Genomic DNA, 15440 nt, shown 5'->3' with positions numbered 1-15440 from the left:
AAGAGAAGCAAAAACTCATAAGATGGAAAGAAAAAGGAAGAGAAAGAAGAAAACACAGTGACAAACAAAGAGAGCAAGAATGAAAAAGAACATAAAAGAGTGAGATAAAGAGGCAAGTAGTGTCTGGTGGTGGATTAAAAGCTCATCAGATAGAATCATGACTTGCAGCCTTAGCAATCGGCACCCCCAAATTTGATAGCTCTGGCTGCGGGCTTTTGAACAAATTTGGGCCCGGCACTTATTGTTTTAGAATGAAAGCAGTGCTGCTCTTACTCACTGTGCTGCTCCTGTAATCAGTCTGTGAATCAAGCTTGTAGTGCTACTGTATAACTTTTCTATGTATGACAACACACACAAGTGCTCCTTCCCATGCTGTAACTGTTTTACTCTGGCATGACAAAGGTGCCATAAGCCCTATTTAAAGAAAGGAAAATGGGTCCTTTGTCAATCTGTTGGGTAGCAAAAGGCACCCATTATTGCAGTCCACTGAGCTCCTCACACCTCTGGGCACTGGTGCCACTGTACCAGCTGCACTGATGGCAGCTACACACCTGCTGTTGCCTGTGTGATTGATGCTTTCATTGCTGGATACTGACTCTAGGGTTACTCCAGCTATGCTAATCTGTAGGGTCTGGTCTGTGTGTTTGTTATGCATGGGCTCCTGCTATTGTTGTCGTACATACCCTTTGCAATGAAGAGTGCTACTCACACTATACTTGTTCTGTGCATAGGTGCTTGCAGGTTTGCTTTCTATACTATATTTGTAACTATATTTTTTACTGTGTGAGCAGAGCCTTCTCTGGTACTGCTTGTCGGGTACATGTTCCAGGTGTGGCTGAAGCATGCACTGCCTCTGCATGTGCTGTACCACTTGGATGTCTGAAATATATTTTCACAGTTGCAGCAGTGCTTAGTTTGGAACAGTTGCAGCAGTGCTTGCTTAAAAAATAAGTGCCAGGGCCCTTGTCAGGAGGCCACTGCAGCTCGCACCACCCATTGCCCCTGCCAGTGCTGCCAATCACAGTACGAACACAACTACTAACCATCACAGTGCTACAAGTGTGACAATTCAGACTATTCCGTGTCCTAAAACTATAAGAATGGCTTGTGCAGCAGGTATTAGTCATTGTAATGTTTATTTAATTATTAAACAAGTGTTTCTAAATTAGACAGACAGTGCCACCATGTGGTAGACTGTCGTAAGTGCTATTGTTGACAGTTAAGTGAGGGTGCCCAGCACAGTACTCAATGGCTCAAATTAAGTCCTGAGCTGCAGACTGTGCTGTACGTTCTTTTGGAGTAAGATAGATGCTTGCTGTTCTGTTTGTCTGAGGGATGTTTGAGCTGCTGCTTCTTGTACTGTTTCTGTTCTGTGTTTGTAAAGGTTTCTGTGTTCTGCTCCTGCTTGTGAGGGAAACGTGTACTGCTGCTGTTCGTACCCTGCCTGTTCTGTTGGTGGGAGGTTTGAACTTCAGCTTTCCATTTTGTTTTTTAATGTGAGGTTGTGAAGAGTGCACTGCCACTGCCCTATTCTGTGTGTGAAGCTTGCACTGATGCTTCTCATGCTGTTCCTGTTGTGTTTACATAACGTTTTGTGCTGTTTTTGTGTGTGATAAAAGCACCCACTGCTGCTGTCCATGCTGTTTATTCTCTATGTTTGAGAGCGCTTCCAGCATTCCTGTGCGGTACTTGTTCCAGGTATGATTGAAGCATGCAGTGCTGCTGGTTGCACTCTATCTGTAGTCTGTGTGGGAGGAGCTTGTGCTACTGCTGCATGTACTGTATCTGTTCTCTATGTCAGTGACTCTTGCACTACTGCTACCTCTTATGTACTAGGTTTGGGTGAGTGAAGCTTCACACCTGCTTTGGAGCAGTGCTGTGTGTAGTCGAAGTTGATTGCATTGCTGAAGCCCAGCTCTTTATTTGAGGTACACTTGCATCATTAGTGTCTGCACTCGGTCTTTTCTGCAAGTACGGGAAGCTTGCGCTACTGCTTGTGAAACCAGTGATGAAGTCGGAACATTGACACAGTGCAGTTATGGGCCTATTCTCAAGAGCTGCGCCTCTTGCTTGTCTGGTGCTGTGCCTTTTATGAGTGTAAGGAAACCGCGCAGTGCTGCTGTCCAGTTGTGCAACTGTTCTATATGTACAAGGACAAAAGTCCCTGCACTGCTACAAAGGATGTGATCCCCTGCCATTCACGTTATGGGCCTTATATATTGCTAAAGCAACATTTGTGAGGCCATTCTGGGTGCTCCACATTTTTATTTACTCCTCCAGTATAGCCGAGGGTGTGTCGGGGGCGGTCGTATCCATAGTTTATCCCTGACCGTAGCGATCATGACTTCTGTCACCTCACCAGATGTCATGGAAACTGATGGCTGGGAAAGTCTCCGTTGACCATCCAGTGGAAATGATGTCCCATCAACAAAATCTAGGGCTATTACTTCCCCTTGGGGTAATACACATTCACATCTTGACAGATTCGGAGGTGCTACCCATGACAAAGACCTAATCCAATTTGGTTCAGCTCGCAAAGCACCCATTTCTCCAGATCTGCCCATCATAGCCTAGAACTACCCGTGATATCTGTTCTTTGTCTTCCCAATGATACGCCCTTGTGGACACCCCTACCTCCACTCCATGCTTTGTGCTGGGTCCTACCTAGCAACAAGAGAGACCTCCCAGAATGCCTGCTCTGTGTCACTTCAATACATACACCGATGAACCTTAGGTGATGTCCCCACGCTGCAGTGTAGGTAGTCCTAGAAAGATATGCCTTGCACTTGTTGGCTGGAATATCAGTGCTTAACATGGCACTCATCCAGAGCCATTTCGTGTAATACTTCTGGACATCTGAGGATGCTTTGCAGCATCAGCTGGTACAGACATTTGCCCAGGAATTGGACATCAAAGTTGTTGTCTCCCCGGATCTGGGACCAAGCCCACACCACTGAGAGTGTCCTCCTTCTGTTCTCCAGTTGGAAATCAAGGAGCTGGGCTTCCTGCAAGATGAAGAACTGTCCTAAACTGGAGGACAGCTAAAAGACGTAGTTGATGGAGATCTGGCTGGGGAACAATTCAGCGAAATGAGCCATTACCCAATTTTATGGCACTCAATTTATCGACTTTGGAAGAATGGAAGGCTAAATCCTCCTTGCTGGGATTCAAACTCTTGACCAGCAGGCTGCTGTGCATGTCATCTGTGAAGGCTTACCTCACTGGGCCTTCCTTAATGTACCTTTGTTTGGGAACTTCCATTTACCAATCACAGAGGTGTGTTGGCTGACCTCATTTGAAACTCTTTGAAGCTTCATATCACCATGTATGATTGTGGACATACAGGAACATGCAGTCCCGTTGACTATAACCCTAAAACAAGAACTCTTCCATTTACTGGTGGGAGCCAGTCGATCCGGCCGTAGGGCTCAGGACCCTGTGGGTGACCCTCCCATTTGAAAATTATGACAGCGACCAACCAATAAGGAGCTAAAAGACCCCAAAGTTGAGGTGAAGAGCGCTCTGTGAGCACCAGTGCCTCCCTTAATAATGACTTTGGACTAATTTAAAGGCTACGATAACAGAATATTGAGTATTAAGTATCATGCTTCCAAAATATAGCAGTACAAATATCGACAAGGTAATTTTATATACCTAAGTAGAGATGTATTATTATTATGTATCTATGCATCCGTGTCCCTTGCTGATATACACATATATCTCCAGCTATATATATATATAATATATTTCCACAACTTTCTCCACACGAAGAAATGCACCAGGCCAGTTTCACAGCGCTATATGGAATATGGCAGTAGCGTGGGATAATCACATTGACAATGTACTTTGATCCACAAAAAATCAGACTACTATGCACATGACATTAATTAAGTGCACTCATTGCATCAAAGAGATTCTGTGACTTTACGGCCAGAATAAAAAAGCATGGTTGATTTCATCACGTGGTTATTCTTTTTGAAAAACAATGCACCTATGATTAAAGCTGTGTTGTCAGCCGAAACGCGTCAGGGAAGAACATTCGTTTGTTTGAAAATTAAATAAAATGCCTCATAGCACTGTGAAACTGGCCTGGTGCATTTCTTTGTGTTGAGAAAGATTGTGGAAATGGATAGCGAAGGTTCTCCGCCTTTGCAGCACCGGGGCCTCCCTATTTTAAGATTAAGCTCTCAGCGGAGAAACTCTGATGGTGATAAATATGTATATATATATATATATATATATATATATATATATATATATATATATATATATATATACACATCTTAAATCTTTCTTCAAGGTAGCAATATCTGGAGGTAAAAATGGTAAATCATCTACCTATATATACTTACCTTGTCACCATTTTGTTTGTCGATATTTGTGCTGCATTTTTTGGTAGGCATGATATTTAAAACTAAAAATGCTGACATACAACCATTGAAACGGGAACTAATTCCCAAGCCTTGCCTGGTTCCCCCTAAATCTGACTGCTGGATTTCATTTGGTCTGTAACTGGGCATTCAAGACCCAGAGACCCTGTACAGTTCACTGTGTGCCTACCCACACACCCTGAACTTGTGGTTTGTGATCAAATTCACTTTTCAGTGGTGGACTGTTGTGTTTTGAGCATGATCGCTGCAGCACTGACTCAATCCCACTGAGCTACCTCCGTTGAACTCAACGGTTCAGGATAAATGACACTTAGAATCGGAGAGTTCACTATGGTGACACTGATATGTCTCTGTCAGTCCTTGGAGTTTCCCAAGGACAGAGTAGTGGCCTGTTGTGGCCTCTTAGTGAGAGCAATCAGTTGTAGATATAGCATGTATTTAGGTTTATCTCTAGCAATTGTTTTTGGATCGTCTAAGGCCGTTCTTGGTTATCAGACTGGAGCGTAAATGGCCCAGATTTATCAGTAGTGAACTGCAGGGCCCACCGCAGATACTGATCAGCAGCTACTAAATGCCCCAGGAATTATCAAAAGTTTTAATTGACTGTGAGATAAGCTTGCAGTGCTGCTTCTAGTGCTGTGCCTGTTCGCATGTGAGGAAAGCTTGCACTGTTGCTGCCTATGTTGTGTGTGTTCTGTACACATGGGACACTTGCACTGCTGCTGCCTATGCTATGCCTGCTCTATATATGAGGAAAGATTGCACTACTGCTGCCTGTGTTGTGCCTGTTCTGTAGAAGAGGCAAACTGGCACTGCTGCTCCTCATGCTGTGCTTATTGTGTATGTGAAGCAAACTTGCACTGCTGCAGTGGGCTGTGTGCCTGTCTAGTATGAGCAGGAAGCTTGAACTGCTGCTGTTCTTGCTGTGCCTGTTCCGTACGAGTGTAAAGTTTGCACTGCTGCTGTCCTTGTTGTGCCTGTTCCATGGGAGTGCAAAGCTTGCACTGATGCTGTCCATGTTGTAACTGTTCCATAGGTATGCAGAGCTTGCACTGATGCTGTCCTTGTTGTGCCTGTTCCATAGGTATGCAAACTTGCACTGATGCTGACCTTGTTGTGCCTGTTCCATAGGTATGTAAAGCTTGCACTGCTGCTGTCCTTGTTGTGCCTGTTCCATAGGTATGCAGAGCTTGCACTTATGCTGTCCTTGTTGTGCCTGTTCCATAGGTATGTAAAGCTTGCACTGCTGCTGTCCTTGTTGTGCCTGTTCCATATCAGTGCAAAGCTTACACTGCTGCTGTCCTTGTGCCTGTTCCATATCAGTGCAAAGCTTACACTGCTGCTGTCCTTGTGCCTGTTACGTAGGAGTGCAAAGCATACACTGCTGCTGTCCTTGTTGGGCCTGTTCTGCATGACTGCAAACAATACACTGCTGCTGTCCTTGTGCCTGTTCTGCATGAGTGCAAAGCTTACACTGCTGATGTTCTTGTAGTGCCTGTTCCGTACGAGTGTAAAGTTTGCACTGCTGCTGTCCTTGTGCCTGTTCCGTAGGAGTGCAAAGCTTACACTGCTGCTGTCCGTGTTGTGCCTGTTCCGTGGGTATGCAAAGCTTGCACTGCTGCTGTCCTTGTTGTGCCTGTTCCATATGTTTGCGAAGCTTGCACTGCAGCTGTCCTTGTTTTTCTTGTTCCGTGGGAGTGCAAAGCTTGTACTGGTGCTGTTCTTGTTGGGCCTGTTCCATAGGTATGCAAAGCTTGCACTGATGCAGTCCTTGTTGTGCCTGTTCTGTATGTCCCTACCTGGTTTCTGTGTGATTGAAGCTTGCACTGCGTCCGGCAACTTTGTACCTGGTTTCTGTGTGATGAACGCTTGCACTGCTGCTTGCACCTTTGTACCTGGTTTCTGTGTGATGGACGCTTGCACTGCTACTGGCACCTTTGTACCTGGTTTCTGTGTGATGGAAGCTTGCACTACTTCTGGCGCTTTCGTACCTGGTTTCTGTGTGATGGAAGCTTGCACTTCTTCTTGCACCTTTGTACCTGGTTTCTGTGTGATGGAAGCTTGCACTACTTCTGGCGCTTTCTTACCTGGTTTCTGTGAGATTGAAGCTTGCACTTCTTGCACCTTTGTACCTGGTTTCGGTGTGATGGAAGCTTGCACTGCTACTGGCACCTTTGTACCTGGTTTCTGTGTAATGGAAGCTTGCACTGCTACTGGCACCTTTGTACCTGGTTTCTGTGTGATGGAAGCTTGCACTACTTCTGGCGCTTTCTTACCTGGTTTCTGTGAGATTGAAGCTTGCACTTCTTCTTGCACCTTTGTACCTGGTTTCTGTGTGATGGAAGCTTGCACTGCTACTGGCACCTTTGTACCTGGTTTCTGTGTGATGGAAGCTTGCACTGCTACTGGCACCTTTGTACCTGGTTTCTGTGTGATGGAAGCTTGCACTGCTACTGGCACCTTTGTACCTGGTTTCTGTGTGATGGAAGCTTGCACTACTTCTGGCATTTTTGTACTCGGTTTCTGTGTGATGAAAAGTTGCACTGTTGCCGTCCCGGCTATACCTATTTTCTTTTGGGAGGGAAGCTTGCACCACTGTTGCACATGCAGCACCAGTACTGTGCGTGGGAGGGAAACCTGCACTGCTGCTCTGTGTGCTGTACCTCTTCAGTGGTACAGGCAAGCGTGGCCTACAGAGCTTCTTCATGGCACGCCAACACCGCTCACGAAAAAACATTCAGGAAACCAATAATAGCCTTTTTTAGACGAGAAATTTTGAAAAACCTTAAGGGTTCTGGGGAAAATTACATGTCTGTGTTGTATCATAGTAGTTGTTATTTACGTTGTTTTCAGTGTAATTGTCACTCTAATTTTCATCTAATAGGAATGTTGCCAAAACATACAAAACACAAAAAGGCACCAAAAAACGTCTTCAGGGCCTGTTTAAAAGGAATGATCCATGTGAATAATTGTGCACATATATGAGAAGCTGGAAGTAGCTTCTCATAACGAAAGACTACCAGACAACTCATGACAATCACACATTTGCCTTCTATTGGTCAGTGAGACACAACTTGTCACTGTTGCAGCAGAAATGCTGCTGTTGGCACGGTACCTAGGAAGAAATAAGAAACTAACATCCTGGTGAAAAGCCGGTTCATCGGTTGCCTTCATCCCCTGGAGCAAGCCGCATGAATAGAAAAACACTCATTTCTTAGCATAGATCAATCAGGTTTCAGGACCCTTCTTTAATCAAGAGAGTATATAACTGCACATGGAGCAGATCATGTCATGTCATTAATCAACCCTGGAACACTGGGTAGAAAAAAGCATTCAAATAGGCTTCTGAAACCTTTTCCCAGGGCCACTGGATTTATGCGATTCTGTGGTCGAGGCGTTTTTTTGCATAATTATGGATTAGCCGCATTTGCCACATAATCCATCATCTGCTACATAATCTGCGCATTTTAACAAAAAAAAGGTTCCTAGCTCAAACGATTGAGTATAGTGGAAGGCCATTCGCAAATGTTAACTGCTTAACTTTCAGTTGCTTGCTTCTGTATTTGGTTGGTAAGATGCTACTAATGAGGTTAAATGTTTGCCCAGACAATAATACCATGTAAAAAAATGACAAAATAATGTAGTAATACTATTGAAAAATGTGCTGCATTATGCTGCATATTTTGCCTTTTCTTGCCGCACAATTTAGCCAGCCCTGCTGCTTAATTGTGTGCTCCCCTGCTGCATAATTGCAGTGCCCTGACATTTCTATTGTACCTTACTCGAGGTGACTAGGGTAAAGTTGACATCTAAAGGTGACAAATAAAATGGCCCATGCTACGTCCTTGCACGATCTTTGCCGAGCTGAAATCACAAACCGTCTGCCCCAAGTGCGTTCTCCATTCGTAACTGGGATTGTTAGCACACCCTTCGAGGAAGGAGCACGCACATTACATGCTAAAACAGTCTGATACTTCCCTTCACCAGCAGCATCTCCTGACCGCTAATGATCCACCAACCTGCGGCAAATAAGGGTGTATCTTGCTGGTCAGAAGGATAGAGAGCAGTGAGGAAGGAGAAACAAGACCACCATGAAGACCATCAAGTAAACCTAGGCCTGCCAGACCCCTGGGCCCTTCCAGAAACAGAGTGCAGCATCTAAAAGCCTTGGTCAGGGTGCAGCAAGAAGAACTACCCCTCCCAGACGCTGGCACAATTCACCTCCAGCACTGCGGCTGTGCGTGGCGAGGGCCCTAGCAGTGCATGCAGCTAGTTCGCCTCCTCTCTGATGGAAGTCCAGAGCAGCACAGTCAGGTTGCACGGGCCCTCCATGACTGATCTCAACAAGCAAGACACTCAGGGCTCCACTCCTGTGTCTTTACACCTGCCCTTAGCACGCTGGCTGAGGCAATCAGATACTTTGTAAATAAGTGTCATTTCATGTCATGTCCCCCAAAGTCTGAGACAACATTATTGGAGTGTGGGGATGGATTATGAGAGAGATGTTGGCAGTGGGGTCTGTCTCTACTAGCAGCCGTCAAAACAATAACAGTTCTGGGAGTGCTGTTTGACCATTCTGTAGGCAGGTTGCAGTCTTGCTCTTATGTGCTATACCCAGTTTTAAAGCACTTACACCAAACCTCAAGTCTAACAGCGCCCCCTCGAGGTGCATCCTACTCTCTAGTGCCCGTTATGCCAATGATGTTTGCAGGGGGTCACCCAGAGCTGGCTGAGACCGCTGCACAGTTCAAAACAATGTAGCCAGCCATATTGTCCACATGACACCAAGAGACCAAATGTGACTGCACGGCCGGCTGTGCAGAGGCCCAAAGTATTCTGGTGCGTCAAGGTTAACACCGTGCTCCACTCACAGAACTCTTTGGCGTGCATAACTACCACAGTTGAAAGCCTTTTCTGAGCTGCCAGCTTTTGGCCTGATTTAGAGTTTGGTATTAACTGAAAATCGTTCAGTATCTGAAGGAAACTCTAAATATCTAAACTCACATTTGAACGGCAGAATTTTCTCTACAGTACTATTGCTGTGTTGAAGCAAATTCTCTGTATACAGTTTCTTTCAAAATTGAAAGAACACTAAATCAGTCGTGTAGAGTCTTCACTAGAGACCTCCTTCACCAGAGGCCTCCTACTAACAGTCTGCATGAAGAAAAAAACATTCATTAGTATAAGCTCAAGTTATACCCTCACAATGGTGGAAGTGCTTTGTGCAGACATGCAAGGAAACCGAAGCCCTTCAGGAAAAAGTTTATAAATAGTTTTTCTAGCAAGCCTACTTCTCCATTCTGGAGCATAGCAGACCCTGTTTTTTTCCACGTTCATTTTGGTACGCTAACCCACATTACTAGGTCTAGGCACTCTGGAGCACCCCTTCAATAGTCACCAGGCAAGCTACATAAAAACAAAACACAACCACTCAAGCAGTCACCTTCAACCCACTTGAAGGACATCACAGAGTCTTCATGCTCTTTAAACACCCGTGGCTGTGTCTCAAAATAAACACATATTATTTATGCTTCTTTGGAAGGCCGTTGGCTCTTAGGCGCTTATGCTAAAAATATAATTGCACAGTGTCTACTGAGCCTGTCAGTAGATCAGGTGACCACAAAAGTCACTAAGAACTGTTTACTTTGCAAGCACTTGGAATGGACAAGAGATTACAGGGAAAGTTTGCCTTCCTTCGATGCAGGCCAGGGTGGAAACTCAAGTTGCCTGCTTACATCCAGTTTCCGCTGTGTACAGGTTCTAGCCTATGGGGGTCTGAAGCATCCACTGCACATCAGTCATGCTAATCCTGTTGCACCTTGAAACTGTACAGCTCTGTCTAACGGAGTGTATTGGTTTGAACCGCTTTTGTTTAATCTGTAGAACAGCCCATATGTTTTCACTAATCAAGGTCCATCAGCCTGATTCCAGCAGGCGGAACAAATAGAAAGCATTTGTAACCAGTCATGTGGAATATCCACCAAAAAGTGATGAGGTCGGAGTCTCGGCAGTCACAGATCTGCTGTGTAAAGCTAAACACTGCGAGGCAACCAACCCTTCCGTAAAAGTCGTCATGTTTACTCATAGACATATACCATGGTTTGTATTTATGCTGCAGTAACTTCAGACTGACAGCGGACACACAAAGCTACCTGTGCTGCCATGCACACCTTATCCATGAATTAACCATGCACTACAAGCAGAAACTCACCCATCTTTTTTTAATGAGGCTGCACTGTTTCGTATCCGGTGAATAACACAAATTTGACATGCGGTCATGTTAGTGTGAAAAAGGGCGCTTTAATGAAACCTGATGTTGCAGTATAGTAGCATAGCTTGGCACATATCCTTACAGCCTAACAACCATTGCCACACATAGAACACTACACATCTCAACCACCCTGAAAACCTTCTCCATTTTGACTGGTGGCCTGCACACACCTTAAAGTCTGTGTCCTGTCCTTGCCCTGCCATTTCACCAAATCTGCATATTCTGCTCATGGTAATAGCTCCTTTACTCGTGTCCAGCCCTCAAAAGCTGGCTCCTATGTGCGCCATCTATTTCCCTTCAGACTGGCCCTACCCCACCCCCTCATATATCCATTCCTCCAATCTGATGCCTAGTTCATAGAGTCCTTTGCCCGACAACCCTGCTCTTTCTCCAGCAGCTCCAACAACTAATGTCCATTGTCACTAAGCAAGTGCACACTGTCATCCTTTAAAAGCTCACTCTTTTTTAAATGTATTCTCCCCGGTTTAGCAACTCAAGAGCCTCTTCCTTGCAAAAGGCATGCATCTCCCTTCCCTCTATCCTCGCTGTGTCTCTCGCAGCTGATGTGAACGCCCCCACCGAGCCTCTCTAGGCATTAACCGGTCTTTAGGATGCACGGACCTGACAGCTCTTCTTAGCTTCCCAGAGATCTCATCTCATCTCCTTTGTAAGGCCACTCGTTCCGAATCTACCAAACCACTGCTGTCTAAGTGAACCACGAGCATCTCAGGACATGCTCAGCCCTTCTGTAGCTCTGACAATGTCTGCATCATTGTCCCCAGCTCATGACCCCTTGTTACCGCTCCAGTCAACTTGTACAAATGGCCACTTGACCATACGCTCGTCTTTCTGTCCATAAGTCCCTGCACACAGTCTGCATTAAAGGTAAGCAAAAAGGAGGGAGAGTACAAATGAATCATTAATCCTTTAAATACAAAACCTCCTGCCAGGTGAACATACTCCATTTGTTTATAGAATGTGTGTTAAAATCTTTCCCCGGTAACATCAACCTTACCAACATGAGCCTGCGTGCCTTCTCCTGCTTGATCTGTCTTTGATCACTTCAAATGAATCAAATCCCATCTTCAGTCCACCCCGGTTGCCCTGCCTAGCTGCAAAGACTTCAGCTCTCTGTAACCAAGGACCGCTGATACTCGAAACTCACCCATCTAAGATGCACACGGCCCCAACACAGCACGCCCCTCAGCATTTCAGCTATAGCCGATCACCCCGCTCCCGAGCCCTCTAAAAGTCCATGCCCTGTTATTCCGGTTGAGGGCTCAGACTCAGCACCACTAAACCACAAAATGCCATTCCCACTAGTATGCATGCAGTCGCCTTCCGGTGCAAAGGTTCCTCATTCATATTCATTCTGAAACACAATAGTACATCCTTCCGCCTCATTGGAAGCCTGCTTCAGCATCCTCTGGTCTCACGGCCTCTCTTGAGGAGCTCATGTTGTGCCCACCTCGCCCTCGTAGCTCCTGGAGTTCTGGTGTTATTCTCTTCACAGAAGGGTTACCCGCGACTCCTGCCTGTGGAACCCCTTCGGCTGCTTATGGAACAGAGCAACTGTGATTTTATTATCCACATCATGAATATATCGCACTGTGGGGAAACATACTCAGCCGCATTTGCCTTTACACACCGTGCCAGCTGCAGACCAACGCCTCCATCGTGCCTCTCACACCCACCCAGAAGATGCCATTATGTGCCACGCTTCGAAACACCCGCACCTGAAGCAGTCTGGACATTTCTCCATCCTTTGCTGCTGGTCATGCCTCTCGGACACTTACATCTGGATCTGCATTCGTTGTCACCTTGAGGCTAATCCTGCGACGCAGTAACTCCTCTCTTGACTTAACCCCACAAATTCTCTGTCAAGAAGCTCTTCGCGCCCTCAGCACCTTCTTGTGCAAAGTTCAAAAGCTGCACTTACCCGGGCTACGACTCATCCACCTGCTGTACTTCTTTAGTTAAATGCATCATTACAATATCACAAGATTTTTCTTCGGGAAAGTGTGGCTTCATTCTAACCATATTTAACTCAATCCCGAGAAGGTATTTCTGGTGCTCCATTTTCATCCCTCAAGCCCTGCAAATGCTTCAGTACCAAACTACATCCTACCATCCGGCTGGCTATTGTAGAAGTGGAATGTTTTATTAGCAAAAAGTGCCTTCTTTGGGTTTGTTTTAGTCAGCATAAATAGGCCTCGCCACCAGGCCTCGTTATAAAAAAGGTGCATGTTTATTTTGCTGGGAGTGAGCCTTGTATGTTCAGGTTTCATTTTGCTTTAATTAAATCATTTGAATTGAGCTGCAAACCATCGGCTCTGTTTGCGTGTAGTAAAATAATGTTTAATTAGCTTCCCTGAAAAATATGTTGTGATGTTGCAACACTGCATGGCCCCTCAGCTGAGACTCTGTTACCATATGGGTGTTGTTTTTGTGCAAAAGCAGATCATTGGTTCTCTCGTGTTTTGCACTAATATGAAGTATTTAGCAGCCACTGAGGAGAACGTGCAAGTACGAGTTATTTTAAAATAATAATGTGATTGATGCTGTGCAAGTAACATTTCAGTGCTGTCCATTCAGGTAAAGTCATGCTATGAAAATTGTGTGCTTTCATTGTCCAGTACATTATAAAAAGACGTGATTTTTAGGGGAGGGGCAGATTTTTCTCACTTTCCTACTCGACCGTTTGATTTCTGTTCCTTGATACTTGTTGCTCAGCGAGGGCAAGATGCTTGTGGTTCAGTCTGTATCTACTATTTACTATTATTTGATCAGTTGTCAGATGTGTAATGCTTGTTTATGATTTTGGTTTTATGATAATTCCCTTTACTCTAATGAATTTTGCTTTCAGTAATGATACTATTATTTGAGTACATCTATTAACATTGAAAACCGGAAAGCTTTGTAGTGCAGGTTTTTAAAATAATTTTATTTGAGTGTTAAAGTTCAGGATTCTCCTTTTCTTCCCTATGGCGCGTTGAGAATATGTTAGTGATCACCTATTATGAACCAGAAACAAACCCAAAGACCCAGTGCAAATGCTACTGAATGTCCCAGGAAACCCTCTGGCAATGCCGTAGCCATGTAAATGCTATGCTCAAGCTGCATACCCAGCTCAACACCTTTTCAGTACTCTGGCAGCAAGTGACTGACTTAATGTTGCATTTAGCATTCTCTGAAGCCTCACTACAGATCCACAGAATTTGTGCTGCATTATCCACGTTGGCATATCACAACAAACTGTCCTTCTCCACAATAAACTTATTTGCTGACTGCACCTCTGGCCATGACAAGTAAAGTATGATTCTGAAACTGCCCTCTGTCTTCTTGGGTACCACACCAAAAGATGAAACTTTAAATGGGCAAGTTTCAGATTGCCAAAACATAAAGAACAGCAGGAGATTTAAAGACCAGCAGCAATTAAATCCTCCATTTTAACAATATGTATCACAATGGAAGGCCAGGGTCTATAAGGAAAGTTGTAGCCCGCACCGTCACTAGGCATCGTGGTGCGAGGAGGTTCCCGATGATGAAGCATGCCACCTATGTCGTCCTTTAAAAGGGATATTCCTTTTCAGCTAGGTTATTCTTTCCAATTCTTTCAGTTCTTTTATTTCCAAGGCGTTCCATTGTCATATATAACAAGTTTCAGATGGGCCTGCTGCTTTACCTTTCTCTGCAGTTGCATGCACCTTCTGCCTAACTACGTCTGGCTAGATGAAAGAGACTTCACTTTTTCTTCCCACTTATGTTTTAGGCCCCTCATAGTGAAAGATTCATCTTTGTCTGAATGGTAAGAAAGCCAGTACTAAAACAGTGCTCCCCCTAACTGACTTACAAGTTTCATCCCAAAGCATCTTGGACTCTTGTCTTCATGTCCCTTTGTCTCATTGCACCTCACAGTATTGCCTCACCACAAGCTGAGGCCATTCATGCCTAAACCTACAAATGGGGCTTGTGCACATACCCCTGTTAAATGTTCAACAAGGCTCTTCCAGCCTTCTCTTTTCCTTGATCAACACACCTCTCTCCTGCTTGAATGGGATGCACAGGAAAGGGTCGGTAAGGCACAGGCAACTTGCTGACCATGTATTGCAGGCACCAACCTGTAGGCATCATCCACTGCACACATAAATTCATGTCAACTTCTTCCCAAACTACATGCTCATCCTCCTCCATTCTTCACTTGAACTACTCATCTTAATGCAATCCCATCAAAATTTCCTAATTATTTCTCTGAATTTAAAAAATGCAATGCACTCTTGAGGATACTGATCAGAACAGAGGCTTGCACAGGTATGCCAATGTCCAATTTTCAGTTGTCTCTGGCCCACTTACGCATAGACAATTCCTGTTCAATCTCCATTGATTTTTTGTTCACTCTGAATTCCCTGTGCAACAGTTGTAGCATCCACAAGCTTGATATTTTCTCTTTCATTGGGGGTATCATATGTGACCCCAATGATCTTTTAATCCTCACATCTGGCAAATTTTTAGCTTTTACTACATCTTAACCCCACTATTCCTTTGTCAGCCTCATCTCCCTTCCTGTGTTTTGTGGCAATCTCTTCCACCATGTTACCTTACAAAGCTTCAGTTCCCATCATTGTATCCATTGTCTCACCAGCAACTACAGCATCCTTCTGAGTCTCCTGCCTTCACAAGTCCCTTCCTAGCTTAATACTCCGCTCAGCAACTTACTTCTTTCCTGACCACTCTAGGGTTCAGGTCAGGTCTACCACCCATCCCTATCTTGCTAAATG

At 44.8% G+C, this 15440-nt stretch overlaps 1 protein-coding gene across 1 annotated transcript in view; it reads left to right on the top strand.

Moving 5' to 3' along the window:
• Nucleotides 1-15440, top strand: part of LOC138266046 (N-acetylglucosamine-6-sulfatase-like) — a 100977-nt gene that overhangs the window by 6915 nt on the left and 78622 nt on the right. The gene's annotated exons all lie outside the window — the stretch shown is intronic.

Source organism: Pleurodeles waltl, chromosome 11 (genome assembly GCF_031143425.1).
Source record: "Pleurodeles waltl isolate 20211129_DDA chromosome 11, aPleWal1.hap1.20221129, whole genome shotgun sequence".
Lineage (NCBI taxonomy): Eukaryota > Metazoa > Chordata > Amphibia > Caudata > Salamandridae > Pleurodeles > Pleurodeles waltl.
The sequence above is the reverse complement of the archived record's forward strand: the minus strand, read 5'-3'. Positions and strand labels throughout refer to the sequence as shown.